The 27,880-nt window shown below is 36.8% G+C and overlaps 1 long non-coding RNA gene across 1 annotated transcript in view; it reads left to right on the top strand.

The window, feature by feature from the left end:
• The window catches only part of LOC107670340 (uncharacterized), an 87,212-nt gene extending 60,152 nt beyond the window's left edge, over positions 1 to 27,060 (top strand). The window contains exon 3 of the long non-coding RNA XR_001632082.1: positions 26,993 to 27,060. This is a non-coding gene — a long non-coding RNA (uncharacterized LOC107670340). The remainder of the gene's footprint in view (positions 1 to 26,992) is intronic.
• The last annotated feature ends 820 nt before the right edge of the window (positions 27,061 to 27,880 follow it).

Below are 27,880 nucleotides of genomic sequence, written 5' to 3'. Positions count from 1 at the left end.
CCAATCACAACACACACTGGCCCAGCTAACCAATCACAGCACACACTGGCCCAGCTAACCAATCACAGCACACACTGGCCCAGCTAACCAATCACAGCACACACTGGCCCAGCTAACCAATCACAGCACACACTGGCCCAGCTAACCAATCACAGCACACACTGGCCCAGCTAACCAATCACAGCACACACTGGCCCAGCTAACCAATCACAGCACACACTGGCCCAGCTAACCAATCACAGCACACACTGGCCCAGCTAACCAATCACAGCACATTTCGTATTTCAGAAGGCGGGCCTTCATTTGATGCAGGAACTATTCGAGCCGTTCATGCCAGACTGGGGAGAGAGGTGTTGTAATAATGTAAAATATGTGAAAAATAATGTGTTTTTCGAACAACCTAGTATGAGAGCCTGTTCTAGTACACCCCCAAAACAAAATCAAGACTTTGTAAAAGAGCATAATAGGACCCCTTTAAGTTTTCTTCCTCTTAAGCTTTAAATCTAAAACATGATTTCCTCATGTTGAAGCTGTTGTGGACTAGTTAAGGAACAGCTAAAGGTTGTAGTGTCAAGTAATTTATGCTCGGTGACTGACTATGGTGTTTCTATCATGTTGTTGATATGGTGTATCTGTTGAAGCTGTCTCAAGGTTATCTCCATCTGCTGAGGTTACACACACCACACTTCCTCAGTCAGCTCTTGTTTTATGCTCTTGTGCAGTGGAGTGGAGTGACCTTCACATTCCTTTCCCAGCCAAGAGTGATGTCAGTGGGCCGGATCTGAGCAGGTCAGGCTCCCTCAGGTACACGTTCATGGAAACGTTTCCACCTCAGTGTCAAACGGTTTTACCGCAACTAAGCTTTGTAAATGTTTGTGATTATAGGTATAGTTCATCCAAAGCTGCCATCATTTACTCTTTCTTCTGTGGAACACAAAAGGAGATGTTTTGCAGAATGTCGAAGCTGCTCTTTTACACTCAAACAAAAGCAGACAGTGAAAAGTTTTGATGTTTTTATCTTCCATCATAAAAGTAGTTTATACATCTTCTGAAGTTGTATAATAGCTGTCACAGTCTTCAGCGGGTGTGCCCAGGAGGGCCACCAGATGACTGTGTTCTGGGAGCACATGGCTTGTGTTGTGTTTGTCTGTTGCCATGTGCTCTCTCCTGTCTATTGTCTGGCCCCTCCCATCTTGTTACCTCGTTATTGTTTAAGTGCTCCACCTGTGTCTCCCTCGTTAGCCTCCTCGTTTGGTTTCCTATTTATTCTCCTGGTGTCTGTCATCCTGTGCTGATCCGTCATTTCTCATTGTGTGTGTGTTATGTCTGCATGGAGTGCAGTTTTGAGCCTGCTTGTCTGTTTTTCCCCTTCGGGGTGGTTTGAGTTTGTTTTTGTTTCATTTTTATTATTAAAATAAATAACCATTTCTCCTGCAATTGAGTCCTCGCTTCATCTCCCCGCACGCACCGTGACAGAACGGATCAGCCAACATGGGGACTCAGCGGAGAATGGGCTCACACCGACTACCGGTCTCTACTCTCTCCAGCCCCCTCTACGAGCGCATGCTCCAGCTGGAGACCCTGAGCTCCCTCCGCCAACAAGGGACCGAGCTGAGGGAGTTTGCCATTTACTTCAGGAATACGGCAAGCTTCACGCCCTGTCGGCTCCGCCCAAGCTCAAGCTTTACGCCTGGTCGGCTCCACTTAAGCTCCTGTCTCTGTCAGCTCTACCCCAGCTGCTTGCCCTGCCGTGGCCTCCTGACCTGCCGGCCCCGCCCTGGCCTCCTGCCCTGCCGGCCGCACCCTGGCCTCCTGCCCCGCTCTGGCACCCTGGTTTACCTCTATCCCCAGGGTCTCTTCCACTACACGGGCCTGGCCCACCATCCCTCCCCCTGATCCACCTCCGTTCCGCCTCCCTCCGGGATTGCTCTTGGTGGAGCGTCTGGAATCCGCTCCTTAAGGGGGGGGTTCTGTCACAGTCTTCAGCGGGTGTGCCCAGGAGGGCCACCAGATGACTGTGTTCTGGGAGCACATGGCTTGTGTTGTGTTTGTCTGTTGCCATGTGCTCTCTCCTGTCTATTGTCTGGCCCCTCCCATCTTGTTACCTCATTATTGTTTAAGTGCTCCACCTGTGTCTCCCTCGTTAGCCTCCTTGTTTGGTTTCCTATTTATTCTTCTGGTGTCTGTCATCCTGTGCTGATCCGTCATTTCTCATTGTGTGTGTGTTATGTCTGCATGGATTGCAGTTTTGAGCCTGCTTGTCTGTTTTTCCCCTTCGGGGTGGTTTGAGTTTGTTTTTGTTTCATTTTTATTATTAAAATAAATAACCATTTCTCCTGCAATTGAGTCCTCGCTTCATCTCCCCGCACGCACCGTGACAATAGCTTTGTTTGAGAAAACAAAAACAAAAAAAGTACCTCGCAAATCTCATTGGCAGAAGTTTGGAATAACTTAAAGGTGAATAAATGGTATTTCTTTTTTTTTTTTTTTTATAAATTAGGTCCAGAGTTTATAGATGAGAAATGTTGTGTGCAGTAAAGTGGCGATTTGTAGTGGCAAAGTGGTGACGAAGCAGCTTTTTGTTGGTTGATGCAGAGAATTTGCGTGACTAACTTGAACCGTTGCAAAATTCTTTAACCTTGCGCGAAATTCCAGATTGTGTGGATTCTTCTTTGAAATGACTGCTTTTTGGCCATGAACATCTGTTGAACATCAGTAAATGTGACTGCAGTTTGTCTTTAGTTGTTATCTTTTGCATTGTGGCTCTAAAAGACAATGTGATTGGTATGAGACATACAGGAGAGAGAGAGAATAATCTGACTTTGATTTGACTCTGACAGCACATAAATGTAAATACATCCATACTTTGTAGACTCCTTTCACTCTCTGAGTTCTTAAAGTGACAGCTGTTATTTCCAAGACACAGGTGTTAAAATAGAACACTGTTACGGTCCATAAACTTGAACTCTGTGTACCTGACACAAGGAAGTATCCATGGTACAATATGTTAGCTATCACTTGCATTTTCTTTTGCCTGGGAGTGATTTGCAATATGAATGTAATGCCCTGACTAATGACAGCTACATGTTGAATCATCCAAATCAAAATCATGCAAATCTACTACTTTGGCTTGAGAGGACTGTAAAAGTCTGTTTTTTGTTTGTTTGTTTGGTTTGTCTGAGATGTAGTGTTCAAATCTTAAAAAATATATTAAAAAAAAAAGACTACTTCTGTTCTTGTAGATAATATTAATTAAAAGTTCACTCAAGTGTACTTAAAAAGAGTACAGTTTCACGACTTTGTTAAGTACTTTTTAGTGCACTTTGTAATAATCTCAAATTAAGAGTTTTACTTTAAAGTACATTTTAAATCATTAATATTCTTTTGTCATGCTTTTAAGAGACACTTATTTGGATGTGTTGACTAGCATACTTAAGCACTTAATTATTTTACTTAAATATATAGTTATTTGCTATTACATTTAAAGTTAAAATATTTTAAATGCACTAAATTGCAACTTTATCATTACAAATATATTTAAATTAGTGCTGTCAAATGATTAATCGCGATTAATCGCATCCAAAATAAAAGTTTATGTTTACATAATATATGTGTGTGTACTGTGTATATTTATTATGTATGTATAAAGATGCACACATTCAGCATATATTTTGAAAATATTTACATATATTTGCATGTATATATGTATATTCATATAAATTATATCATATAAATATATTTAATATATAAATGTAACATATTTTTCTTAAATATATACATGCATGTGTGTGTATTTATATATATATACATAATACATATATACAGCCTCACAGATATTTATTATGTAAACACAAACTTTTATTTTGGATGTGATTAATCATGATTAATTGTTTAATAGCACTAATTTAAATACATGAAATACAAGCTTCAATAGAAATTACATTAAAATATATTATAGTGTACCATAAATGCACACTTTAACCATACTTCAAAGACAATGGAATTATGCAATTACATATAAAGATGTTCTTAAGTTTTACTTACGGTAAGTGTGTCAAATGTCTACAGTTTAGCTAACTGAATTTAATATAAACATTAAACTATAATAATACATTTTCATTTAATTGCAATTAGCATGCAATTAAGTGTCTGCAAACATATTATTATATATTATAAGCATATTATTTTATTTCCATAATAAGCATTTAAAGTATTTTTAAAGTATGCTAAAGTGTACTTGTTTCACAGGGTATTTAAAATTACCTAAATCAACCATCCTAATCCAACTATATACCCACATGTTGTCTTTTGTAATAAGATGCCCATAAGGGTGCCTGCATATAACAATGTTATCCGTTTATGTTGTCAGCACAAACCATTTGTGTCATTATTAGGTATAATGTCTGTGTTAAATGTCTCTGCCTCAGAACGAAGCATTGATCAGTCTTAGACTGTTAACTACAGGCTGTTTCATGTTAACTATCGACCCTGTTTTGGTACCGGCTCATTCAGGTGCGTTTGTGAATGAGTGAGTGAGTCACAGCACAAAGGGTGGAGAAGGGGACAGAAGCAAAGATAGAGCAGGGAGACAGCAGGGAGAGGCGTGGTGTGTCCTTGGCTCTGTGGCACTCTGGTGCCACCTATTGATAATGTTATTAACTCTACAAGGTTTTATAGCGTGGATGAAGGTGATGTGTTGTACAAATGTTGTGCGGCTGACTCGTTTTTAGCTAGAGGATGGCTTGGGTTTTCAAACACCCCATCGGAGGAAGCCGGTAGCTGACATACACTTTGATTTTCGGACACACGGGGCAGACCTCCCGTGTGTTTGTGTGTGTGCATGTTGAGTCATTAGCAGCAAAGACTGGTCTGTCTCAGCAGGGTATCGAGGTTTATGAAACAGCTGTGTGACAAGACGGATCAGCCCTTAATGAGCTACCACACACACACACACACACACACATTAGTCTAGCGCATAAGACTGGTAACTTAACTTCCTACTAATTGTTAACAGAAATTCCTTCGCAGTTACAACCCAAAAAGGCAGAGTATGTTTGGAATGGCATACTAAGTAGTAAGCAGTAATGCGCAGAATATGCAGATTTTCTGAATGCTTGACATCAATGGATGACTTTTTACTGGCTAGTACATTTAAGGAATTGTGCGGTATGCAACTGGATCACACTGCACTGGGTAATGTGCAATGACCTATACTTGACCTTCCATTGATTTCCATTGTGAATATACAGTACACTACTGCTCAATTTTATTATTTTTTTTTTTTATGTTCTTGAAAGAAGTCTCTTATGTCACCAAGGCTTCATTTATTCGATAAAAAAAAAATTACAATAAAAATCTAATAAGTAATATTGTGAAATATAATTATCATTTTAAATAAATGCTTTCTATTGTAATATATTTTAAAATGTAATTTATTTCTCTGATGCAAAGCTGAATTTCAGCATCATTACTCCAGTCTGCAGTTTCACATGATCCTTCAGAAATCATTCTAATATGCTGATTTGCTGCTCAAGAAACTTTGCACTTTTATCAATGTTGAAAATGTTGAAATGTTGAAAAATGTTGAAAGTTGTGCTGCTTAATAATTGTGCTTTCTGAATAAATATATTAATTTCATAAATAAATAAATACATACATACATACATAAATAAATAAATTGGTGACCCTAACATTTTGAACGGCAATTTAACTAAAGTGATACAAATATAAAAAAGAAATGTATAAATTATGATTTCTTCTCACTTAATAGGCTGTTTGGACTGCTTAAAGTCTGACTTTTTTTTTTTACCTATATAGGTTTAAAGATGGTTTATATTGCATTTGATTGTAAAAAAAAAAAAAAAAGTCAAATAATTGCATTTATAATATTATAATTGCTATTTAATAAAGTATGATAACTGGATATCACTTACTGAAATAATCATGTAACATAGAGAGTCAGACTGGGCATTGATAGAGATATTCTAATTCACTTTGATTCTCAACTCGATTTCATATCAGTTCATTTGTAAATATTTCAGGTACATTAACTGGAAACAAGGAAAAATTGTTTTAATAAGTGTTCACTGAAAGGTTTTTTGAGGAACCAAAAATGGAAAACCCCCTTATGGCACCTTTATTTTTAAGAATTGGTACATTACTATATTGTTCAAGGTTAAATGTTACAGTTTGAAGTGTTTCTTGTTGCATACTATTTCAGTACTATAAAGTGCAATACTGCATACTATTTCAAAAAGCCATAGATCATAAAGCAGCAAGGCTGCTCTTCTTGTCTCTGGGGTTTGTTTTAAGTGTGTGATCCACACTCTTTTGAGTATACAGTATATATCTCAAGTATGTTGAGCTGTGGTCTCCTCTGTCTAAGAGCAGGTATATGTGCACTTTATGGTTAAAGACCAATACTCGGATGTGTTAAATTTTAAGCAAACCCTCGCTTATAATATCGTCAATCTTACTAATAGCCGCTGAGGGACCTCCGAGCTGCCCGCCACTTCATGAGGCCTCTGAATTATTGATAGGCCACAGAGCGCTCAGTAGCCGGAGGAAAGGTGTTAGGGAGAGACACAGCACCGCTGCCGGCTGCAGCTTCATCACTGCTGGATCTGTCTCGTCTCCCTCTATCCAGCAGGAAAGAGAAGGAGTGGAGGACTGTGGATAATGCAGGGAGAGATGTTAATACCACACAAGCAACTCTTTGCCTCTAGGGTGTTTTTGATAGATTAGGTCTTTGTTCCGAGACCTAGTGAGATGAAACCTAAGGCAGCATCCTAACTGGGATGCAACCTCACGAGTGACTGATTTGGGACGCTCTACATATGCAACATTTCTGCTCGGCACACAAATGATACTCACAGGAGTCTTGATTCAAAATTGATTCCAATATAGTTTGAGAATTTATGGAGTCTCTAAAGTAATATTTGCAGTAAAAAAGAAAATTCCTACGAGAACCCTGTGCATGCGAAATCTTGATATTTCAACCTAGCATCCGGGGCTGCAAAGGGGTCTGTGGAAAAATAAATACAAAAATACAAAATAACTATAATTTAAAATTTATAAAAAATAATTAATTAATAATTATGTTCTCAACATATTTAATTTAATTGCACATTTTCTATTATTTATGCAGGAAAAAAAAACGTACAGTTGCATGTACAATAAAGAATTAAAAGAAAAAACACACACACATCTAAATAGAAAACCAACTGACCAACTAACCAAACAAATAAATAAAGGGAAAACATTAAACTTCCAATAAGACAGAAGGTATCTCTTCCACCCCAAACACACATAAAATACATCAAATGTATAGAATTGACTGTTGTTGGAATCATCAGATTAAGCACAAATTATTTTGTTCTATTGACAGATAAGATACAAAAAAAGATAATGTGAACTTGCTGAGATGTAAACTTTTTTCCACATCATTATTACACATATTTATAGCTTTTTTTCACAGTATCAATACGTCTTTTTCCATGTAATTATTACACTTGTTTCCCCTTCTTTTCAGTGTTATAAGGTCTCTATACATGAAAATATATAGATGCCTTTATATTTTAGGAAGAGGTCCCTCTCAAAGGAATCTTTGTATTTGGAGTCCATGGCATTAAAATATTAGAAAACCGCTGCATTATGAGATTACATTCTCCACACAGGATACATGTGGCACTACGTTAAAATTTTGCCAAAATGAGCTCTCTTAGGAGGCAGCATGATGAAGTTGGCTACTTTTTGGAACAACCCTCATGTTGGGATCTGTAAATGCTGCTTAGATAGGAAATTCATTAGGTTTTGGAACAGAACATATGTGATAAAAGAGACTTCAAAGCTGCAGCTACTAAAATTTGTCTTACTCTATCTCTCTGTGTAATTTGGCAGAGGGATGAATCAGTTCTTCCTGCAGTCATTGCTCAGTGTTGCTATTGTCTTCTTCAGCGACACACACACACACACACAGACCTCAAAAATGTCCCCACAAGGTCAAAATTTACTATTATTACTATCCTTGTGTGGACATTTGGTCCCCATAACGTGATAAATACCAGGTACACACACACACACACACACTCACACACTCACACATATAGTGTGTTTCCTCTGACCTCCGCCTCACTGCAAACACATTAAAGAGTGATTTGTTTTTAGGAATTTGGGAGCGGAAAAGACAGTGTGGAAAAAAAGAGGGATTGGGAGGAACAGATGAAGAGCTGGAGTGAGAGAGGGTTGAGGGGTGTTGAGTGTGTTTGTGGATCATATTCCCTCTGAGGCAGATGCTGAGGTCACAGCAGTTCATGTCCACTAACGGTCCCTCATTTTAAAGCTGAAGAGTGTAATAAAGGGAAGAGCGTTTGTAAAAGAATCCTGGAAAAATGGATTATGGTTTTCACAAAAATATGAAACAGTAACTCTGTTTAGCATTGATATTTATTTATTTATTTATTTGTGCATTAAATCAGATTAGAATGATTTCTGAAGGATCACGTGACAATGAAGACTGGAATAATGATGCTCAAAATTCAGATTTACATCACAGGAATAAATTACCATTTAATTTTTTAAATAGAAAACAGTTATTTATATAAGTTGTAATATTTAACAAAAATATAACTGCTTTTACTGTATTTCTGATCAAATAAATGATGCCTTAGCGAGGTTATACAATTTTTCCGACCCCAAACTTTTGACGGTAGTTTATGTGCTAAAGCATTACTCCAAGCTTTATGATGTTTGTTGGTTTGTGCTGTGCTGTGTGTGTGTTGACACCAAGGCTGTGTCTGTAATCGCATATTGTCTTGAGTACTTAAGTACTTATTTTGAATTAATTTCTACTTATTTTGAAGTAGGTACTTGCTTTGCGTAAGCATGCTCCTGAAAAGTGAAGCCAAAGCATTTTGATCGCCCCCTGGTGGTTGACTGCGGTATAGATCATAAACTCTGCCCTCACCATTTAAAGGAATGGGACGTGAGCCAAACTAAAAAAATTTGATTACGCTTAAAATAAATTTAAAAAAAAGTTTTTTTTTCCCAAAGATGGTGTTCTGTCATTTTAGGTAGTTCTTATTACGCTGATGTGCGCAAGTGTTCATTTTTCTAGTAAGTTTGGTTTAAGTTAGTTATTTAATGCTATAAAAATGGGGTGTGGCATCATGATTGTGTGCTTGTGATTGGCTCTGAGGAAGTTTGGGCGGGACCTTGATACCAAAAGACTTCATTGTAAGATGACAGTGGTAATTTCTGGGAGATTTTGGCTTCACTTTTCTACAGTGGAAGGAAATAGAGATGCACCGTCCATCATTTATTAAAATGTATTGTTGAGACACACTGTCTGTGTCTCATTAGGATCTACTGTATATTTTAAAATCCATTTTGTAAATGTTTGTGTGTAGCCTCTCTCAGTGTGGGCAGTTCCTGTGTGTGTTGTTCAGACAGATGGTAGTGGGGTGCAGGCTGGTGGTCTTCCTGCCCCAAACCTGGTGAGCCCAGCCTGTCACACGGCAGAGCAGCTGCATGTGTGTGTGTGTGTGTGTGTGTGTGTGTGTTCTGTGGAATCAGTCATACACACCTGCCTACATGTTTGCACCTGCGTTATCCTGCATTTCAACTCACCTGTACATATCATTCGCTCTTTCTAATATTACATATCACTCACCTCTGTCTTTCTGCAGTCACTTCTGTTCTGTTTAATCATTCTCAATTGTAGAGGTGAGCTCAGCCGCTTATTTGAATACAAGCTGAAGCCCCCTAAATAGGGTCAAGCATCAATATTGTACTAGTTTAATCTATGTAATTACTGCTCTCTCTCTCTCTCTCTCTCTCTCTCTCTCTCTCTCTCAGATCAACCATTGTTATCTTTCCATTTAAACAAGAAGCTATTCTAGTGGGCACCTTCATTCTTTGTGTTTACACTGGTGTCAGAAATATTTTTATGTCTATAACACATACATATGACATTTCACCCTTGTGAAAAAGAGGTACACTTTAGCATACTAGAGTACTTAATATTGAAATAATATACTTTACAATTAAGCATGAACTGAATGTCAAGATTTTGGGCAATCTGCATGTTGATTGCAATTAAATGAAAATGTAATATAGTTTAAATTTATATTTCATGCAAGTAGCCGATATTTAGAGTGTTTTTTACGCACTTAATTAAGCGCAGCTTTATTTGTAATTTCATAATTCCATTGTATGTCACTGTACTGAAAAGCCTTTATTGTAAAGTCAAATATATTTTACTGTAATTTTTATTGAAATGTATATTTCATGTTTTTAAATATATTGGCAAATACACATTTGTAATAATGAAGTTGCAATTTAATACATTTAAAATGTATTAACTATGAGTATGCTTTAGTATGTTAGTCAACACATCAAAATAAGTGTGCTTTAAAATATGACAAACTATTATTAAAACAATTTGTTTAAATATACTTTAAAGTGAAACTTTCAATTTGAAATGATTACAAAGTGCAAATTTTAAAAATGTGTTAAGAAACAGTCATGAAAGTGTGTTCTCGTACTGTAAGTGGCCTTTTATTTCATTACTATTATCTGAAAGGACAGGTTTTTTTTAAATGTACTTTTAAAATTTAAAGTATAAGTGCACATTCAGTCATTCAAATAAGTGCACTTCTTTTTCACAAGGGTAAACAAATCACAATTAAGATAATATTGTATGGCATGGCAAGTATGTACTAAATGCTGCATAATAGCTAATGACACAGACAGTGTCACATGGTCTGCATCTTTCGTGTCAGCTCTATATTGACACAGTGTGTGTGTCCACAGCTATTATGTCCTCTGGAGATGTTTGGTGTTTAATTTCAGCGCTGGGCTGCAAACGCTCCTCAGGCCTTATGAAAGAGTCCCACCCTAATCACCCATTCAGACAGAGCAAAAGTGGCCATTCATATGATCATTTACTTTCATAGAGCCGCTTGGTCCATTTATTTTCAGTTTTAGGGTTTTAATGCCTTTGTGACCGGTAAAATACGACACAGACACAACGACACAATACAAAGCACTCATCTTGCACATGCTAACACTTAGCTGCTATGCCACCTTCACAGATGACTGACATGACTTATCAAAGTTTAAATTGACAGATCGCCGCGGTTTACTTACGGCTTAACCAGATGCTAACAGTTCGCTAACTGAAAGATTCAGAGTGTACGTGTTCATTAAAATCAAACCGAAGAATTCATAATAATTAGAGGTGGACAATATGACCAAAATCTTATGCTTGCCAAGATGAGCATTTTGACATATCTTTATGTGTACTTGACTGTTCAAGAGCAATAAGCTGTTTAAGTCTTTTGTCTTTTATTGCCTGAAAGGCGTTTTAGGATGTATGTCTGTAAATGCGTTTAACAGCACTCTGTAGAGTAATCTGCTGAGCTTTTTGAGCCTGTCAGGCACTTACCCACATAAAAAAATACTGTAGTAATTTATAGTAAATACTGTAGTGTTTTTGAAGCATACTATAGTAAAGTACTTGAATGAATTTGTTGTGGTAATTCTATAGTTACTGTGGTAATATAACAACTATAGTAATATAAACAAATTACTTTACCCAATACTGTACTAAGTTTTCTACAAGTATAGTATTCTACAATACACTACAGTTTACTGTAGTAAAAACTAAAGTATACTACAGTATTTATTACTGTTTATCAGTTAACTATAGTTAATACTACAGTATGCTGTAGCATTCATTAACAAAGTGTTGTAAATACTATAATATATACAGTATAATACACTTTACTATAGTATGGTTCAAAAACACTAGCATTTACTATAAATTACTATAGTATTTTTTCATGTGGGGTGTGTGTGTGTCTGTGTTGTCTGGTATGGTGTAAACTGTATTTAATTCAACAGGCCTCAGTCTGGTCTGGGTTTAACTCACTCTGTTTTTGTCATTTGTTGTTGTGGTTTATTTCTAGTCTCAGCTCCAGACAACATGCCCACTTTAGCTCAATCTGATGCTCATTACACACACAAATGGCAAGAGCTTGATCTGACAAGCTGTAATCTCATTGGCCGACTTTATGCAATTTTTAGGAGTCAGTGCACAGATTTTACCAGTCATGCTGTCATGCAAAATTTTCCCTTAACAAAGCCATTTTACTGGCTGAGATGTTTTATTGGTACTCTGTTCGGTGCCAGATTAGAAATGATAGAAAAAACACATTATTGTGTATTTAATCTTAAAATACATATATTAATGACTTTTAAATTATATATATTACTGGAGTTAAAACTAGTTAAATGAAACATTTCTTTTTTTATAGTGTTTTCTTTTAGCATTTGGTTAGCAAGCTAGCAACTTCACCTACTAGCTTAGCATAGCGCCAACTGAGAATAAAGAAATTTATTTTCATTTTCAAAGTGAAATGTTTAATGAGTGGCACATGTTCAGTTTTATTCATGACAAATGAATGTGAATCTGGCAGTGTTTTATAACACTGGTTGTTGTACGCATCACGGCAGTTTGGAAATGAAATGCCTGGTGAGTGACGCTAAAAGATTAACGCTCGATCACGTTTGAAAATAGCATACCTAACTGATAGTGTTAAAGGGATAGTTCACCCAAAAATGAAAATTCTCTCACCCTATAGTACCATTTTGGAGAGTATCACATACGTAAACAACGTAGGCTGTTCTGTAACTGTTGAAAAAAACAGCATATGCTGGTTAGGTATGTTTTGAATGCCAGCACATGACCAGCATAAACCAGCAAAAGGACCAGCAAAGGACCAGCTTAACCCAGCATCCCAGCGTCAAAACATACCTAACCAGCATATGCTGTTTTTTTCAACAGGGGTGTCAGCAGCACCTTATGCGACAGTATGTTGCATATGTTGTTTACGTATGTGATACTCTCCAAAATGCCGCTATAGGGTGACGCGGAGGAGACGAATTGTTGAATAAAGTCATTATTTTAGTTTTCTTTGCACACAAAAAGTATTCTCGTAGCTTCGTAAAATCACGGTTGAACCACTGATGTCACATGGACTATTTTAACGATGTCCTTATACGTTTCTGAGCCTTGATCATGGTAGGATCCTTGCTGTCTATGGAGGTTTCAGAGAGCTCTCGGAATTCATCAAAAATATCTTCATTTGTGTTCCGAAGATGAACGAAGGTCTTACGGGTTTGGAACTACATGAAGTTGAGTAATTAATGACAGAATTTTAATTTTTGGGTGAACTATCCCTTTAACAAACGCAAGCGGGAAATTAAAAAAAAAAAAAATCTGAAGCAATTTTAGCTTGCTTCTACAAGTTGGTGTTTTACTGCCTCTAGTGGTCATTTCAGCTGAAAACTGAGCTGAATTGTATGCAAAAAGTATGTTAGCCTGTATTGCAAAAGACTTTTTAATTGTGTGGCTCTGGCAAAGTCTTATCTGGCTTTGATATTCTTCAAAGAAATAATCATTATCACTTCCAATATTTAAAATGTTTTTAAAATGTCCATTTTTTATTCTTGAAAAGCAGCTGATGGGTGTTTCTGTCCTGTGCACGTGCGAGTGTGTGTGTGTGTGTGTGTTGGATGGCTACTCCTCTTCCGTGTTCCCCAGTGTGACAGCAATCCCAGCACCCCTCTCCCCTTCAGTGTAAACGCCCTAATTATCCGTGTAGCAAACGAGAGAAAGACAGAGAGGAAGTTAATGAGAGGTGGGGGGTGAAAGCCCTCCCTCTCTTCCTGCCTCCCTCTTCCCCCCTTTCTTTCCCTCTTTTTATCTTACAATCCCTGTCTGCTTGGGTAAATCCCTCTCCCTTTCCATCTCTCCTTCCTTTTGGCTGTTTTCTCCTCTCATGTTCTTACCTTGCTGTCTCTCACCCCCAAATTTCGTTTATATCGCTCGCCCCAATTTGCATATTTTAAAGATTTTCACCGTGAGGGAATCCATCTGGAATAGCTGGAATTCATATGCAGAGCATAATCAGTGTCTTATTCACAGAACTGTGTGTTTGTCGTGCATAAGAGACGACCCATTTGTATTGCTGATTGCATCTCTGCGGCACGTCTTGTAAATGTCGATGTCTCCATGGATAGAGTCAAAGGGTGCAGACGTGTCGTGAAGCGGTGAGGATAAATGATCCTGGGTGAGAAGGTCTATTCCCCCTCTTTCTTTTCTTTCTCTTTATCTCTCGCTTTCCGAGTAAACCATCGGCTTCTTTTTGTGTGAATTCCTCCTCTCTCCCTCCTTTGTGTACATCGGCCTTAATGTTGCCTAATTGATGTTCAGCTATTCATTAAAGGGGCTGGTGGCTGATCCTCAGCCTTCCCTCAGGAGTCAAACACACTTCCTGTTTTCACTGGAGTGACATTATAATCAAATGCGATGGTGTTATAGACTGTCATCTGTGTGTTCTGTACTGTAGAGGCTGCACCTGTCTTATTGCAAATACCTGCTGCTCACACAACCGGTGGATCTTTTGGTTATTTTACTGCATGAAGGTGTTTATAATACCTTATAACATACATCGTAAGTGACATTTTTAGCTGTCAAATTACAGAATCAGTCAGTGAAGATGGTTGTTGTGAAGCGCTTCAGTTCATTGAGTACAGCTTGTTCACCTTTTAACAACTGTGATGAAGGGTCATTTTACTATAAAGATTATGACTATGGTGATTTAAGATTTATAAGGGTGTTCTCAAGTTGTAGTAAGCATAAATTGTATTTGTGCGATTTATATATCAATATTTGCAGTCGTGTACAATGTTCCCTTACAATAAATTCAACCTTTTATTTGGACGCTATTCTAAACAATAACCAATATGAAATGTAACCAATATTTACATTTTTTATTAACAGTAAAACTCTTTTTTGAATATAAACACTACTGTTTAAAAGTTTGGGGTTTACATTAAAACAGTAATATTGTGAAATAATGTTACAATTTAAAAATACTGTTTTCTATTTAATATATTTTAAAATGTAATTTATTCCTGTGATGCAGAGCTGAATTTTCAGCATCATTACTCCAATCTTCAGTGTCACATGATCAGTCAGAAATCATTTTAATTCCTTGATTTGTTGGTCAAGAAACATTTCTTATTATTATCAATAGTGAAAACGCCGCCACTTAATATTTTAGTGGAAACCATGATGCATTTTCTTTTCCTTTGATTTCTTTGATTGGATTCTTTGAACAGAAAGTTCAAAAGATCATCATCAGTTATCTGAAGTAGAACTCTTTTGTAACATTATAAATGTCTTTACAGTCAGTTTTGATTAATTTAATGCATCCTAGCTCAATGAAAGTATTGCTTTCTTTAAAAAAAAAAAAATAATCTTACTGACTCCAAACAAATATACATCTCAAAAACATCTCAGAAATGTGAACTCAGTAATGAGTCTGAATGAGTGAATCTGATTTTGCGACTATTGTGACTGACTCATTAAAAAGAGCCAATTTATAATTCATAATTCAGACAACGCACACTGTCTTTGCATTTTTGTTTTCATCATATGCCAGCATATCTAATGAAATCGCATACATTTTCCCAGCTGTTGTCAAAGTCGGCTAAATTTTAAATTATTGACTCAAATTTTTATGGTTGCAATTTTTCACAAGAACATGTCATCGCTTATAATGCTGAATACCTCAGCATGGAAATGATCCATATGATACACCATCTGCAGATGCCATGTGTGGCTTGATTCTTCTCGCTGAAGCTTGTTAAAGCTGATTAGTCGTTGGCGCCTACACTGTGTTTATGCTTCAGGGTGTGTATTTGTGTATGTGTGCAATTAGACAGTGCGCCCGCTTTAGAAAGGATCTAGCACTTGTGTTTCACGCTTTGACTGAGAAGATTAGACGGAAATCTAGTATTGTGTGTTTACAGACTTAAGACTTAATGATAATGTTTGACCACAAAGAACCATCTCAAAGGGCCCTTGCTCTGTGACTCATCTAGAAAGATCTCACAAATAAGACTTAGAGGTGAGAATTCAGCATGTGGGACAAATCTTAGCTTGAGTTTTCATTGTATATATTTCGAACGGAATGAACAGCATCTTGAGCTTGTTGTGATATATTTTCTTTGAAAAAACATGTGGCGTGTCACATTTAGCTTGTGTTCTGTGTTTCCAGTATCTCTGGTATCCTCCACCGTTGGGTGGTGGTCGCTCGCTAAAACAGATAAGAGAACACTGCTCTCTTTCTCTCCCTAACAAGATCACACAATGTCACAGTGTCACTGGAGGGTCAATAGTCTCCTCAGCTCTGGGATTCCTCAGTAACAGGGGTGCTGACACTGGCTGCAAAGTCAATGAATGCAGTTCCTGTGTCCTGGACGGCTTTTTGACATGACAGGTGTGTCTTGTGTTATCTGTGTGTTTTGTGAAGGTTTGTTATGTAGCTGAGTGTGTGTTTGTTTATATGTAAATAATGGATTCAGTAAGAAAAAAAAGTGTTTCAGAGCCTGATAGGAAGCATTGTAGAAGCTTTTTAATCTCATACAGAACTTTTTATACTCTAGTTCTTCTTCAAAAAGTTATGCACTAATGCACTTATCTAAAAATAAAAATTCTGTCATAATTTACTCCTCATGTCATTTCAAACCCTGCGATGTTCTTTCAGGGAGCACAAAAGGAGATGTTTTGAAGAATGTTCATGTTTTTATCTATACAATAAATAGGGACGGATGTTGTCAAGCTCCAGAAATAATGATGAAAGAAATCATGTGACACTTATTGCTAGTCATTATTTGCTGAAGCTGTTAATCTCATTTGCATTCACATATACTCAAATATGGCACATCAGTGATGCCAAATGCCATTTTTGATGCATATCTCGACAAATTGAATATGTCGATGTGCAATCAGCAAGATTTTCAGTGAGCAATAATAATTCGCATTTTTATATAGTGCCTTTGAAGGTAGCTTCTCAATGTGCTTTGCAGAGGGAAGACAAGATGACAAAAAAAAAAAAAACAAGATTTAAAAGTAAAAATAAAATAATAAAAAAATTATAAATAGTAAAGAAATAATAAAGAAATTATGGTAACACTTTACAATAAGGTTCAATTTGTTAACATTAGTTAAATAATTAATATCACAAATGAAAAATTAAAAATACTTTTACAGCATTTATTAATTTTGCTGTAATTTTTAAACGTTAATTTGTACATATCCTAATACATTTTAATCAATTCGCATTGAGAATTATAAATATACCAACAGTATATTTATAAATTAACATTAAACTAGATTGATAATTTCTGTAAAAATTCATAGTAAGTTCATACAGTAATATCTAATGCATTAGGTTAACAAATTAAACCTTACTGTAGTGTTGCCAATCTTATTCATAATAAAACAGAATGCAATATCAAAGTGTTGCCAAAATTATTACATTTACATTTAGACATTTAGCAGACGCTTTTATCCAAAGCGACTTACAAATGAGGACAATGGGAGCATTGGATAATAAAATAGAATACAATATAAAAACAGTCCAGTAAAAACTTTTTATATTTTATTATGGTGCTTTTATCATTCATTGACAGCATTCAAGCGCATTCACTTTCATTTATATAAAGAGCGGCTTGCGCAGAGAAAGCTCTTCAAATTCTCAAATGTTTTTAGATGTCAAACAAAAGTTGGGTATAAATGACACGAGCTGGGTCATTTTTTATTTTTGGATAAACTTTTCTTTTAAATAACCCAGAAATCAACCAGCTTGAAGTATCTTAAAGATCTTTAATGCATATGACTCTAGAACCTTATATTGCAAAAAATAAGAAGATTCTTCATTGCTGATGCCAAGGTCCTGCAAAGATCCTCTGAAGAACTTCTATTTGTGTAAGTGTGTTAAGGGTGGTGGGGGTTGGAGCGTTTTTAACGCTTTCATCCGTCAGCCTGGCTCGCCTCTATGTGCAGACCTGGGATGAGAGGAGGGTGGGAGAGAAATGGAGGGGAGGGGTAATAGAGGAACAAGAGGAGAGAGAGAGCTGAGGTTTGGGGGGAGGAGGACAGACGGGAGGAAATGTGTGTGAGAGAGAGATAGAGACAGCAAAGGTTTCCACATTTCTCTCTGAGAGGAAACAAAGAGCATTTCCAAACCTCAAACGCCTGACTTCAGCGCTCACCCTGCGTCCTGACGGTGTCATCCGGCCCGGCGTGACCTCAGCGTGGAGCTCTGCGCCTGTTTCTGGTTACTCTGGTTACAGCATGTGAGCGGGGAGCAGCCTCTGCAGAGCTTGCGTGGTTGGAGGAGTCGTGGGCACGCACGCCGTCACTGCTGCTGACTCCACTCTGTGGTTTGGCTGCCCTGCTGCCAGACAGACACACAGAGACGCAGACAGACTTCCAGAGCCGAGAAAACCCTGCGCTTTAGACTTTCTGTAAGAGTGTTGGACGGCTCTCTGGAAGAGTTTTTCACACCTGCGCTGGCAAGATGTGCTGATCGAGTGGTAAGTGGGTGATGATGGGAAACTTTGACTCATTGTAAAAAGTGGTGACTTGCAATTGTTACCTTAAAGAACTGCACTAAAACAATGCTAGTCAGAAATTGCTTGTAAAGTTCACATGTAATTACAAATGCTTGTTGTATTCCTCATTTGCAAGGTATTGGATCGCTGAGCATGTGCTAAATGAATAAATGTAAATGAATTAAAAGTGAATTTTTAAAGTAAAGACTGAAATGTTCTTGCAAAACCTATAGCTACTTCAATGATCTTCCAATTAAATTTTATTTGACCTTTTTTAACCCGATTTAACCCATAAAAATTAGTTTTGTTGGTTTAAATACACGCATTTAGGTTGATTTGGTGACGTTAAATATTTTTGACCAGTTCATTTTTGACCTTTTTTTTTTTTTTTCATTGTAGGCACGTTTTCTCTTAAGTTTGTGGGTAAATTGCATCCTCAGAGGAAAATGTTATTGAGACAGGAGTCTTGTGTTCTCAGTTGTGTTTCATTCAGGTAACAACTTTATTTGTATCCTCAAATTGGGGGAAATAAAAAAGACACACATGAGGCTTACAGTAAGAATACTGAGGCTGAATATGGCTAACAAAGCTCAGATAATTTAGTCATGTATATATTTGATGAGAAATGTTTGAGGTTATATTGAGCACAGGTTGAGACACTATTGAGATCTCTTTTGAAACTCTAGAGGAAACATGTGAGATCACAGGGATCTTTTTAATGAGAAAAGTCTAAGAAGTAAAATAATCTCTATTTGCTCTCCATTTAATCTCATTACTGTTTTGGAGAAACAGCTGAGATCACCGAGATCTCATTTGTGATTATTCTGTCCTTGAAAAATGGGGGCTAAATGTTTTAGATGTTAGATCAGTAATTGTTTCATGATTTAGGAATGCAGGGTTTAAAAAAAAAATCAAGTTCATAATTAGTCATGGTTTTGCCATGCTTGCAGGGGTCTTGGAGTCATTCACAAGAACAATTATGTTTCCTGTCAGAAACGTTTGTGTAAACTGCAGTAATCACTGCAGCCGATCAGAAGACATGGGTTTGGCAGTGATCATGCCAGGCTGGCACAGGCGTGATGTATGGCAGCAGGGAGAGCGGGTGCAGCGCTGGGAGAGAGGTGTGGCTCATTATTGTCTGGAAATCATTTTTTGATGTCTTTCTCCTCTGACCTATTGTGTTCACCTCGTGTCATGCTGGTTGTGGGGATTCTGGTGTACTGTGAAGATGCAGCGGTTTTGTGATTTAAGCTGCCACTGTGTGGACATTGGATCCTGTTAAAGACTGTGTGTGTGTGTGTGTGTGTGTGTGTGTGTGTGTGTGTGCGTGTGCATGTGTGTGTTTGTGTGTGAGAGGGAGTTTTGGGGGATGGTGGTGAGAAAGAGGGTAAGATTTGTCTCTCATCTCCTCTTCCTCACACATTCATATTAAAAACACAAATGGACTAGAGCTTGAAGAGTTTTTTTCAAGATTAAAGGTTATTTCTTTATTTATTTGCCTGTGCTAATTTAAATAGCATTGTTGGCAACATTTGTGCTCGTTATTTCAGATTTTTAAAAAATTTTTAAATATGTGTGTGTGTGTATGTGTTTAATGTGTGTATGTGTTTAAAGGACAAGAAGCATATTTATTTACATGCCACAAGCGTGAGATTTGTGTCTCATCTCCTCTTTCTTACACATAAAAAGTCAAATGTACTAGAGTTTGAAGATTTTTTAAGATTGAAAGTTTTTTTTTTTATCAAAGTGACAGTAGAAACAACAATATTCGTAATATACAATGCCGCATTGCTTTTGTTCCTCTTTTGTAAATCGCTTATTTAATCTTTGCTAAATTAATTAGCATTGGAAACATTGTTTTTGCACATATAATTTCAGATTTTTTTTTACAAAGATATTGTTTTTTAAAAACTGCAAGTAGCTTGTTTAATGGTTTATTATTATTATTTTTTTAAAGAGTCCAATTTATCTTTAGTACCTCCACTTAAAAATATTCTGATGCAAATTTATTGCTACTGTTATTTATTTAATTATTTATTTTTATAAACAGAATTTTTTGACATTTTTGAACAATTTGAATGTCAATCAAACAATCAATCAATAAATAGATGAATGAATGAATGACCATGCATACAATATGATTGTCCCCATAATGCGTTTATGATGAGAGTATGTAAATGCATTACTTTTTGCTGTTGACAAACCTGTCAAAATGATAAAGCTTAAGTTGTTTTCAACCAGAACACTCTTTTAACATTGAGGTTTTGTTGTATCAGTTTACTGCATCATCATTAACAGCATGACAAACAGATCCTGGGTCTTCTTTTTATTTTTTACGGTAGAGATTTGTCACGCTGATACCATCTCTGAGACTGTATGTGATTGGAATAGACTGAATGCAGACATGAGCAGCTCCCTGATTCCATAGTGATGGTCAATGCCTAAACGCTGCCTAATCGCCCGGCCCCTCCCATCTGTTCCCAGGGGGTCCTGGGCTCTTTCAGATGGTGGGGTAGGGGCTGTTTAAAGTGATAGGGCTGCACCGGCGGCGCTCACAGAGACGGCAGCAGCGCAGCAGAAGACACTAGGGATGATTGCAGCCATCGGGAGATGAAACTTGTGTGTCTGGTGAGAGCTCTGTCTGAAATATGTGCACCTGCAGTGGTTTGTGTGGGTGTGCTTGTGTGTGTGCACGTCTTTGAACGCAGTGTATTCTTATTGTGGATTAAACAAAGCTTTTGGAATTTCCTCAGAAGCGTAAACATACAATAATAATTCATATGTTTAAGAGAGCATCGTCTCATTAGACTTTTTTTAGTGCAGCCATTTAAAGTTGAGGCATGTAATTTCTGTGCTACACTGAAAAAAAAAAAACATTCGGTGAAGAAACAAATTTCACCAGAAAGTACAAGTAAATTTCACAATTAATTACAAAAAACAGCATGTAACACAATGAAATAAGTGTGAAATTTTGATAGTTAAATTTTAATGTTATTTTCTTTTAAATGCATCTTTTTTATTTACAACTTTCATACAATATTTTCTTTTATTTTTTTTATTATTTTTTTTACAGTGTATTAGCATAAAAAATGTATGACAACAATAATTAGTTTCAAACAGACTTTAAAATATGAACAGATTTTAAAACACCAGGCATCATACACTTGCCAACTTTGTAAATGGTTACAGAGAAAAACTTGGCATTGTGCACTAAATGACTGAGGATCACACACTTCCACACTTTTCAAGTCATTATGAACACAACAAACTCACACAAAACATGCGCCTCAAACAAACTAGGAGACACATGACAAATGAAAGCAAATTGTCTTCTAAAATCAGCACAAAATATCATGTTTGATATCCTCAATCTGGATGGAATCATAGTCTGAAACTGTGTCTGTGCCCATCATACACTACGCGATTTTCTGTGAAAAATGTCAACTCCGACTTCCCAAAATCTGCAGACTGGTTATGACTTTCAGCAACTGGTTTTGACTCATCCAGACTGCAAAAATGTGTGTAATATGTGTAGTGTATTTCAGCCTTTGAAGAAAGTATCAAAAAGATATCTTGAATAGACTGAGCTTCCACATAATTTCCAACCTATAGTGGACATAATTGATTTGAATTACCTATAACCACTGGAAATAGGAAGTTATTGTCCTATGACACAAATCTTTCTGGTAGGAAAGCAGTGCTGTTCAATAGCTATCAGTCAATTACAGTCATCTGGGGGAGAGTGTAGCTGCTCAGAAGCCCATGTGTCACCAGGGCAAGATGGGCAAGATGGACTGGCACCTGTAAATGAGAGTCAGCGAGTGCTTCTTCTCTCCAGAGTTTCTCATTCCGAGCGGAATGAGAAATTATTCCTCAGGACAGAAATCTGGGTCAGTCTGTGAGTGGAATGCACATAAATACACGTCTGGTGTGTGGTGAAAACTTTATGGAGATGGAGAGACAAGACTGAGAGGACAATTTAAAATAGTGAGTGATGGGCAATAGACAGCTGTCACAGTAATGATGATGATGATGAAAATGATGATGGTATAGGAAAAGAAAGAGGCAGTCAAGGCATTTTTGGGTTAGATATATCATAAGGGTGCAGTGATAAAATTTGAGCCCTTTTATTAGGCCTGTACAAAATATTTAGCCAATTTGACTACACTTTGTGTGGAATTCTGCTGTTTACCTCAAAGAATTAGCATGCAGAACAAATTCTGCCAGGCTTGTTATTGGCTGATATAATCCAACTGTTATATGTATTATTCTGAAAGCCACCACATATTTACAAGCATCAACTCAAAATTGACCTTATTTACCTTTTTAGTACACCTTCATGGTCTTAATGTACACAAATGATCAGTTGGTGCCTCCCCAGTATATTCTATTGTCATGAGGCACAACACACTCCTCTTCTTAGGTTTATCTTTGAAGTCAGAATCTCACCTCTGCATTTACACAGCCCAGTTCACAGATATAAATGGGCTGGAGAGTGTGGTAGCTGTGGCCACCTGACTGTGCCTCAATCAGTAGCTAATGGCCAGTTCTTATGGTTTGATGTGGGAGGGATGTGCACCTGATCCCCATCCATACCACCATCACCTCTTATTGACCGCACACACAGGGAGAGCTCACTGACCTTTGACTTTTATCTTCAAGCGCTCTGAACTAGAGCATCATTTAAAACACAATCTTCACAACAGAATCTCAAAGCTCCTGCTGTGGGGCTAATCATTAGCCAGATGTTCTCATTATCCAGAATCTTTTTTCTTAACATCTTTTTTGATTACTAAATACAATTTTCGATAGTAGTGGTCGTGGTCAGTTGCTAGTGTGAAGGTGTGGCCAGATTAGCAATATTTTGGCAACAAAATCCATTGGCAATAGTGTAGCGATGTATGACGCACATCTAGCGGCTTTCTGTTGGTCAGTGTGGCAAATTCATGTGAACACAGTTTTAATATAATTTTATTTTTTATTTATTTATTTGCTGAAATAATATGTTCCATATAGATTATCGTAATGGCCGTGAAAGTATTAAAAATGCTGTTTTCAAATATATATATATATATATATATATATATATATATATATTTAAAAATGTAATGCTATTGGATGATATTGATCATAAATTGGCTGATAATGGATTTTTAATTAACTAATTTAATTAAGTACATGTCCATTTCCCCTTTTTTTACATTTATATTACTTATGCCATTATCTAGCATTCACTTAAATTCTTTAAAAGCGTGAATAATTTAAATTTCTCAAAATAATTATCCAAGTTTCATACTGTATATTATAATGTTATGATGCCTAAACTTGTAGCATTTAACATAATTGATTTTATATTTTATTTTTCTTTATTTGTTTAGATAAAATAGTGGCAAATTTTAATAACAGCCATTTATTGGTAATTGGCCTTAACATGAAAAAAAAATATATCGGCTTATAAGTATCGGATACTGATTGATTTTATTTATTTTATTTTTTTAACTTATTTAGACAAAATAGTATAGAATTTTAATATCAGCCATTTAGCGGTTATTGGCCTTAACATAAAAAAAATATCGGTTTATTGGTATTGATCAACTGATTTTAGCTTTTAGTTTTTATATAGACAGTGTTTACTTATGTAGACAAAATCCTTTAAAATTTTAATATAATTTATCGGTTATCCACCTTAACATGGAAAAAATTATGAGCATATCATTATGAGCTGATTAATTTTAGTTTTAAGAATTTTATTTTTCATTTATTCCGACAAAATTGTATATAATTTATCCGATAAATAGAAAAAAAAATTTATTATCGGTAATAGCCATAATGTTACTATTGGTGCATTGTGAGATGCTCTGTTTCTCAGCACTGCATTCTGTACATATACTCCATCTTCACTAATCTGTGGCCCAACACTGTGGCCTGGATGAGCTGAGGTCTCCTGTAACAGAAGGAGGTAGTTCAGAGAGGTTGTGTAGGCAGGAGAATAGCCGTCCATTGTGTGTTGCACCACGCTCTGTGTTTGAGCAGACAATGCATGTGTCAGGTCAGCTGCCTGAGCTCTGCTACAGTAGCACATTGTTTGCATGATCCACATCTCGCTCTGGAGACAGTAGACCTCTCAGCTCTTGACGGTGACTCAGGGGCATCTGTACACACTGGCGACAGTGTCTGCTGATCACACCTCTGCTGCCGCCCGCTGAAAATCTCAGTCATTCCGCTTGTCTGTGAACTCATCCATCTTTCTCGAAGACAAGCCTTGTTTCTTGCTTTCGGCATCAACTTTGGCATGTCTTTGAGGTAAAATGATAGGGTTTAGTGGCTGTTGTGAACTGCAGGTTAGCTGTGTTGATTGGCGACCCAGCTGTTTGAGTGGTATGGTTTCCCAGCACCCCCTTTCTGGTGATCTGCGGAGGTTTTTATAATCTTTTCTGGATGGCTGGGAAAGGCACGGGGAGGGGGATGTGTCAGAGACTGTTTGGGAGCCTCACTTTTCTTTAGTGGTGTCAGTCAGCAGGGCCGTGGCGTCCACGCTGAATCAATATGGCTTTTGTTGGAGGAGAAAAAGCTCCTTTACAGGCTTGGATCTTGGAGGGAAGCAGGGTGATGCAGGATAACAAGAGAATAAGCATCCTGACACAAGGTTTCAACATTCCCAAACAGGATCAATGTGACACATTTAGCAGTGTTAATTTTCAATCCTCATCTGTGATTTTCTCACAGCCACAGCGCATACTCCTACAAACCAGTCAACGTGACCTGATTGGTTGGTTCACTTGGGGTTGTTCATTGATTTCATGCTTATTTGGCCTGTTTTATCATTATAATGTCTGATCTTGGGTTTCATGTCAATAATCCCAGCTGTGCGCTTGGTATAATAACTGTCAGACATCCCATATACTCAGACCCCATCACACAGACTCCATCCATCTATCATAGGAAAGACTCAACTGACCATGACAGTCACAAATGGGACAATTTTCAGCTTTATATTTGGCTTCCATAGGTTTTCATCTCTCATATGTTTGATTTTCAGTGTTTATTTCCTCTTCATGTGATTGAAGAGTAACTGAAGTGTGGCAGGCTGAGGTCTACCCGTGCCATTGTGGTGGCATTACTGATCGGAAAGGTCTCCATTAGTTTATAAAATTGCATGTGTTCTCAGACAGCCTGTAATTAGGCCTGTTTGTATCAGAGCCCAGGCTGCCGTCAGCAATATCTGCTGGTGGAATAAACAGGAGGAAAATCGCTCCAAGTGTGTCAGTAAAATTATATTTTAATAACTATTCATAAAGTTTGGAGTAAAAATGCAATAATTCTCAGCTGATTTATTAAACATCTGCTAGAACTGACTAGCGCGGTACATTAAAATTAATGTGTTTAGGTTTGAAGGTTTGTTTTAGACTAGTACATGCTTCCTAATTCTCTTCTGTTGAATAGTATGATGTTGTTCGAAAGTTTGGTTTTGGTAACATTTTAATGTTTTGTATGCGCAACAAGACTCCATTTATTTGATCAAAATACAGTAAAAACAGTAATATTGTTACAATTTAAAATAATAAAGAAATCCCTTAGTTTTCATTTTTAATGTATTTTAAAATGTAATTTATTGGAATTTTCAGCATAATTTCCCCAGTCTTATGTGCCACATGATCTTTCAGAAATCATCCTTATATTCTGATTTGCTGCTCAAGAAACATTTCGTATTACCATTTATGTGCTGCTTCATATTTTTGCGGAAACTGATGCATTTTGTCATGATTCTTTGATTAATATAAGTTCAAAAAACAGAAGTGCTTTGAAATAGAATTCTTTTGTAACAATGTAAAAGCTTTTACTGTCACTTTTGATCGATTTAATGCATCCTTGCTGAATAAAAATATAAATTTCTGACTTCAAACCTTTGAACAGTAGTTCATTGGTTATCTATTTTATTTGATGTAATGATATTTATGTGTCCTGACTTTTTGTTTCACTGTCTGTCACCAAAAGGACCATGTTGGTTGGTTGACCAGCTAAGTTAACACTAATTAGCCTTAATCTGCCACTGCAAAAATATATAAAACCAGTGTTTTGTCGGATATTATGAACTATGAATTCATATTGCTGAATCAACTCGGCTATATTTAGCTCTATGAACAACACTAACTTTAAAGGGTTAGATTAGGCTCCTTATGGTAGTTATTTCAGTGCAGTATTGTCTTTTCATCAGGGTTGTTTTGATAAATTATTATATTTTTTAGTAAAAGGATGGTTATAAGCTCAGGTATGAGTGCATATTGAAAGCCTCTGTGATATTTGTGTTTGTGCTGCCAGTTTGCAGTGCATTGCTGTTACTAAACGGCAGTTGGGTGTTTACGGGCCGTGCGGAGCTCAGCGCACCAGCGGGCTGGTGAACTTTCTCTGTGCCCTGCTGTGCCAGGCTGATGGGCTGACGCTGAGCAATGTGATGCCAGCTTTTCAAACACAGAATACATGATTCATCACAATCCCTTTGTTTCTCTTTCTCTCTCTGTAGGTGACATCACACAGAAAGGCTATGAAAAGAAAAGAGGGAAATTACTGGCGCCCTACATACCCCAGATACAAGGTAAACAACTCCCTCTCATCAACTGTAAATCCACTGTTTAATGAACTATTTTAGCAGACGGTGCATGTCTAGGTTATAAAATCTCCACTCGTCACCTCTTTGACCTTCATGAGAGGTCTACATTTTACTGCGGTCTGGATTGATCTGAAATACATGCACGGTTTCAGTACTGTCAAGGATACTCTGGGCTAATGGAAACAATGTGTGTGTCTCTCTGGGGAATAGCAGTTATCCATGCTATAAAACGAAAATCTAAGTGCAGGGTTCAAACTGCCTCAAGCTCTCAATTATGTGGTGTGTGTGTCTTTGTTGTTTGGTTTAGGGTGGCTAGCAACAGCCCATATATCCAGGCATGATATGTCTTTTCAAATGCAGAATATAGATGTGACAGTTATTTATGGTTCCTTGATCTTTTCATGTCTTTTATTGGAAACAACAAAATGAAAATGCACTGTATTTCACCTAAAAATGAAAATGATGTCATTATTTACTCACGTTCTCCCAACTAAAAAATAATCAATAAATAAAATCAAGATATTCAGCAGAATGTTCACACTGCTTGTTTCCATGAAATGAAAGAGATTTCCGAGTATTCTGTAGTTATACAGTTGCTTTGTGTGAGGAATAGACTACATTTTTTATTTGATTTAATTTAATTTTATTGTTATTAGAAGAAAAACTTGCTATCTGACATTGCTCTAAAATCTTATTCATGTTTGCATACAATATATTTTTTTAAACTATCATGTTATCGATTCTGTGACCTGCCACATTTGAATTAAAACAAAAATTTTAATACAAATATATATATATATA

This window comes from Sinocyclocheilus anshuiensis, unplaced genomic scaffold (genome assembly GCF_001515605.1).
Source record: "Sinocyclocheilus anshuiensis isolate Anshui unplaced genomic scaffold, SAMN03320099.WGS_v1.1 scaffold732, whole genome shotgun sequence".
Lineage (NCBI taxonomy): Eukaryota > Metazoa > Chordata > Actinopteri > Cypriniformes > Cyprinidae > Sinocyclocheilus > Sinocyclocheilus anshuiensis.
The sequence above is the reverse complement of the archived record's forward strand: the minus strand, read 5'-3'. Positions and strand labels throughout refer to the sequence as shown.